This window comes from Ovis canadensis, chromosome 9 (genome assembly GCF_042477335.2).
Source record: "Ovis canadensis isolate MfBH-ARS-UI-01 breed Bighorn chromosome 9, ARS-UI_OviCan_v2, whole genome shotgun sequence".
NCBI classification, from domain to species: Eukaryota; Metazoa; Chordata; class Mammalia; order Artiodactyla; family Bovidae; genus Ovis; species Ovis canadensis.
The window spans coordinates 69,863,104-69,869,623 of NC_091253.1; positions in this window are offsets into that span (position 1 = coordinate 69,863,104).

The following is a 6,520-nucleotide window of genomic DNA, read 5'->3' on the forward strand; positions in this document are numbered from 1 at the left end:
CCCACTCTAGAGAAAGACAGAGTATTCCTTCAGGACCCAGAGAGAAACCCAAAGGCAAGAAAATCATTCTGGCAAATCAAATAAATATGGCAGTAAGTGTATCATGTTTCCTTTTTGCATATTTTTATATAGTACATCACTTCCTGATGTTCGATCAAAATTTACTAGTTTGGTGGGAAAATCTAAATGAGAATATTTGAAAAAACCCACAGAAAACTGGTAACATTGAGGATATGCACACATTTATTTTCAGAAATAGTCAATTTCTACTCTACTGGGGTTTGAATTTTTTTTTAAGGTTTTGATATACTGCTCAAATTATGGTTTATGTAGGATGAAATACATCCTTAAACACTACACTGTCACAGTAATAGCTACAAATCACTCAGAACACCATCACTGGCAGATAGTAAATATTTTATATCTTATTGAAAAATAATATTTTTCTCATAAAGCATTAGAATCATATTCGTTTTAGGCTCTTCCCAAAGGTTTCCCTTGAAAAGCATAAAAAATAATTATGCCTATTAGCCAAGGGCTTTTACCAATAGTCTTCGCTTCTTCTCTTTTAGTTCATCTTATCTGACAAACTCGTTCTTTGAGACACAGCTGACATACTGAACTAAAGACAACTTTAGACCTTCCTAGCCTTCTAAGGGCCACCATTTGTGCCTGCGCAGAACAGTTTAATTCCCTTTCCCCCTTACCTCCAATAACATTTCCCCATGCCAAAGACCTGCCTACTTAGCCCATAAATACCCCAACCCCCTCACCTTGAGAAGGTGAGTGGGGCTTGTTCTCTGGTGTTATCGCTGTGCTGCCTTGTGAATAAGCTTTTCCTCCACAGCAAGTCTTGCAAGTGAATTGGCATCAGCATTTGGCTGTCGTGTTGGGCAAATGGATTTGGTTCGAACAGATTTCTAGAAACATCATTCTGGCTGTACTGCATCAAACAACCTGGAGAGGTCGCTTCATACAAAAGCTGCTTGTTACTGTGGTACTTTAAAAAAAAAAAAAGCAGCAGTCATGCCTCATCTCAGTCCTTGCAGAGATGTCAACCTCTCTGAGTGTCCCTCAATGTGGAGAAACTTTTCATCTTTAACCTAGATGTTTTATCATCGGTGCTGTATAGATGGAGAAGTCTAGAGGCTACTGTAAAAATAAAACTGAAAACCAGAAGCAGGAAGCTTAAATCCAAAGCCTGAAAACATTAGAGAACTCTTGAACTCAGGGAACATTAAGCAATAGGAGCTCATCAAATGCCTTCATACCTACACTGAAACCAAGCTCCACCCAAGGGCCAACAAGTTCCAAAACAAGACATACCACGCAAATTCTCCAGCAACACAGGAACACTCCCCTGAGCTTCAATATACAGGCAGCTCAAAATTATCCCAAAACCTTTGATGTCTCATAACCCATTACGGGTCACTCCACTGCATTCCAGAGAGAAGAAACCCAGCTCCACCTACCAAAACTCCAACACAAGCCTCCCTAACCAGGAAACCTTGACAAGCCACTGATAGAACCCCACCCAAAGTGAGGAAGCTCCATAATAAAGAGAACTCCACAAATTACCAGAATATAAAAAGGCCACCCCAAACGCAGCAATATAACCAAGATGAAGAGACAGAGGAATACTCAGCAGGCAAAGGAACAGGAGAGTTGCCCACCAAACCAAACAAAAGAGGAAGAAGTAGGGAATCTACCGGAGAAGGAATTCCGAATATTGATAGTGAAAATGATCCAAAATCTTGAAATCAAAATGGAAACACAGATAAATAGCCTAGAGACAAGGATTGAGAAGATGCAAGAAAGGTTTAACAAGGACCTAGAAGAAATAAAAAAGAGTCAAAATATAATGAATAACGCAATAAATGAGATCAGAAACACTCTGGAGGCAACAAATAGTAGAATAACGGAGGCAGAAGATAGGATTAGTGAAATAGAAGATAGAATGGTAGAAATAAATGAATCAGAGAGGAAAGAAGAAAAACGAATTAAAAGAAACGAGGACAATCTCAGAGACCTCCAGGACAATATGAAACGCTCCAACATTCAAATTATAGGAGTCCCAGAAGAAGAAGACAGAAAGAAAGATCATGAGAAAATCCTTGAGGAGAGAATAGTTGAAAACTTCCCTAAAATGGGGAAGGAAATAATCATCCAAGTCCAAGAAACACAGAGAGTTCCAAGTAGGATAAACCCAAGGCGAAACACCCCAAGACACATATTAATCAAATTAACAAAGATCAAACACAAAGAATAAATATTAAAAGCAGCAAGGGAAAAACAACAAATAACACACAAGGGGATTCCCATAAGGATAACAGCTGATCTTTCAATAGAAACTCTTCAGGCCAGGAGGGAATGGCAAGACATACTTAAAGTGATGAAAGACAATAACCTACAGCCCAGATTACTGTACCCAGCAAGGATCTCATTCAAATACGAAGGAGAAATCAAAAGCTTTACAGACAAGCAAAAGCTGAGAGAATTCAGCACCACCAAACCAGCTCTCCAACAAATTCTAAAGGATATCCTCTAGACAGGAAACACGAAAAGGGTGTATAAACCCGAACCCAAAACAATAAAGTAAATGGTAACGGGATCATACTTATCAATAATTACCTTAAACATAAATGGGTTGAACGCCCCAACCAAAAGACAAAGACTGGCTGAATGGATACAAAAACAAGACCCCTCTATATGCTGCTTACAAGAGACCCACCTCAAAACAAGGGACACATACAGACTGAAAGTGAAGGGCTGGAAAAAGATATACCACACAAATAGAGACCAAAAGAAAGCAGGAGTGGCAATACTCATATCCGATAAAATAGACTTTAAAACAAAGGCTGTAAAAAGAGACAAGGCCAACACATAATGATCAAAGGAACAATCCAAGAAGAAGATATAATAATTACAAATATATATGCACCCAATATAGGAGCACCACAATATGTAAGACAAATGCTAACAAGTATGAAAGGGGAAATCAACAATAACACAATAATAGTGGGAGACTTTAATACCCCACTCACACCTATGGACAGATCAACTAAACAGAAAATTAACAAAGAAACGCAAACTTTAAATGATACATTAGATCAGTTAGACCTAATTGATATCTATAGGACATTTCACCCCAAAACAATGAATTTCACCTTTTTTTCAAGTGCTCATGGAACTTTCTCCAGGATAGATCACATCCTGGGCCATAAATCTAAACTTGATAAATTCAAAAAAATCGAAATCATTCCAAGCATCTTTTCTGACCATAATGCATTAAGATTAGATCTCAATTACAGGAGAAAAACTATTAAAAATTCCAACATATGGAGGTTGAACAACACACTTCTGAATAACCAACAAATCACAGAAGAAATCAAAAAAGAAATCAAAATATGCATAGAAACTAATGAAAATGAAAACACAACAACCCCAAACCTGTGGGACACTATAAAAGCAGTGCTAAGAGGAAAGTTCATAGCAATACAGGCATACCTCAAGAAACAAGAAAAAAGTCAAATAAATAACCTAACTCTACAACTAAAGCAACTAGAAAAGGAAGAGTTGGAGAACCCCAGAGTTAGTAGAAGGAAAGAAATCTTAAAAATTAGGGCAGAAATAAATGCAAAAGAAACAAAAGAGACCATAGCAAAAATCAACAAAGCCAAAAGCTGGTTCTTTGAAAGGATAAATAAAATTGACAAACCATTAGCCAGACTCATCAAGAAGCAAAGAGAGAAAAATCAAATCAATAAAATTAGAAATGAAAATGGAGAGATCACAACAGACAACACAGAAATACAAAGGATCATAAGAGACTACTATCAGCAGTTGTATGCCAATAAAATGGACAACGTGGAAGAAATGGACAAATTCTTAGAAAAGTACAATTTTCCAAAACTGAACCAGGAAGAAATAGAAAATCTTAACAGACCCATCACAAGCACAGAAATTGAAACTGTAATCAGAAATCTTCCAGCAAACAAAAGCCCAGGTCCAGACGGCTTCACAGCTGAATTCTACCAAAAATTTAGAGAAGAGCTAACACCTATCCTCCTCAAACTCTTCCAGAAAATTGCAGAGGAAGGGAAACTTCCAAACTCATTCTATGAGGCCACCATCACCCTAATACCAAAACCTGACAAAGATGTCACAAAAAAAGAAAACTACAGGCCAATATCAATGATGAACATAGATGCAAAAATCCTCAACAAAATTCTAGCAATCAGAATCCAACAACACATTAAAAAGATCATACACCATGACCAAGTGGGCTTTATCCCAGGGATGCAAGGATTCTTCAATATCCGCAAATCAATCAATGTAATTCACCACATTAACAAATTGAAAAATAAAAACCATATGATTATCTCAATAGATGCAGAGAAGGCCTTTGACAAAATTCAACATCGATTTATGATAAGAACTCTCCAGAAAGCAGGAATAGAAGGAACATACCTCAACATAATAAAAGCTATCTATGACAAACCCACAGCAAACATTATCCTCAATGGTGAAAAATTGAAAGCATTTCCCCTAAAGTCAGGAACAAGACAAGGGTGTCCACTTTCACCGCTACTATTCAACATAGTTCTGGAAGTTTTGGCCACAGCAATCAGAGCAGAAAAAGAAATAAAAGGAATCCAAATTGGAAAAGAAGAAGTAAAACTCTCACTGTTTGCAGATGACATGATCCTCTACATGGAAAACCCTAAAGACTCCACCAATGAGCTCATCAATGAATATAGTAAAGTTGCAGGATATAAAATCAACACACAGAAATCCCTTGCATTCCTATACACGAATAATGAGAAAGTAGAAAAAGAAATTAAGGAAACAATTCCATTCACCATTGCAACGAAAAGAATAAAATACTTAGGAATATATCTACCTAAAGAAACTAAAGACCTATATACAGAAAACTATAAAACACTGATGAAAGAAATCAAAGAGGACACTAATAGATGGAGAAATATACCATGTTCATGGATCGGAAGAATCAATATAGTGAAAATGAGTATACTACCCAAAGCAATTTACAAATTCAATGCAATCCCTATCAAGCTACCAGCCATATTTTTCACGGAGCTAGAACAAATAATTTCAAGATTTGTATGGAAATACAAAAAACCTCGAATAGCCAAAGCAATCTTGAGAAAGAAGAATGGAACTGGAGGAATCAACTTGCCTGACTTCAGGCTCTACTACAAAGCCACAGTCATCAAGACAGTATGGTACTGGCACAAAGACAGACATATAGATCAATGGAACAAAATAGAAAGCCCAGAGATAAATCCACACACATATGGACACCTTATCTTTGACAAAGGAGGCAAGAATATACAATGGAGTAAAGACAATCTCTTTAACAAGTGGTGCTGGGAAAACTGGTCAACCACTTGTAAAAGAATGAAACTAGATCACTTTCTAACACCGCACACAAAAATAAACTCAAAATGGATTAAAGATCTAAATGTAAGATCAGAAACTATAAAACTCCTAGAGGAGAACATAGGCAAAACACTCTCAGACATAAATCACAGCAGGATCCTCTATGATCCACCTCCCAGAATTCTGGAAATAAAAGCAAAAATAAACAAATGGGATCTAATTAAAATTAAAAGCTTCTGCACAACAAAGGAAAATATAAGCAAGGTGAAAAGACAGCCTTCTGAATGGGAGAAAATAATAGCAAACGAAGCAACTGACAAACAACTAATCTCAAAAATATACAAGCAACTTATGCAGCTCAATTCCAGAAAAATAAACAACCCAATCAAAAAATGGGCCAAAGAACTAAATAGACATTTCTCCCAAGAAGACATACGGATGGCTAACAAACACATGAAAAGATGCTCAACATCACTCATTATTAGAGAAATGCAAATCAAAACCACAATGAGGTACCACTTCACACCAGTCAGAATGTCTGTGATCCAAAAATCTGCAAGCAATAAATGCTGGAGAGGGTGTGGAGAAAAGGGAACCCTCCTACACTGTTGGTGGGAATGCAAACTAGTACAGCCACTATGGAGAACAGTGTGGAGATTCCTTAAAAAATTGCAAATAGAACTACCTTATGACCCAGCAATCCCACTGCTGGGCATACACACCGAGGAAACCAGAATTGAAACAGACACATGTACCCCAATGTTCATCGCAGCACTGTTTATAATAGCCAGGACATGGAAACAACCTAGATGTCCATCAACAGATGAATGGATAAGCAAGCTGTGGTACATATACACAATGGAGTATTACTCAGCCGTAAAAAAGAATTCATTTGAATCAGTTCTGATGAGATGGATGAAACTGGAGCCGATTATACAGAGTGAAGTAAGCCAGAAAGAAAAACACCAATACAGTATACTAACACATATATATGGAATTTAGGAAGATGGCAATGACGACCCTGTATGCAAGACAGGGAAAGAGACACAGATGTGTATAATGGACCTTTGGACTCAGAGGGAGAGGGAGAGGGTGGGATGATTTGGGAGAATGACAT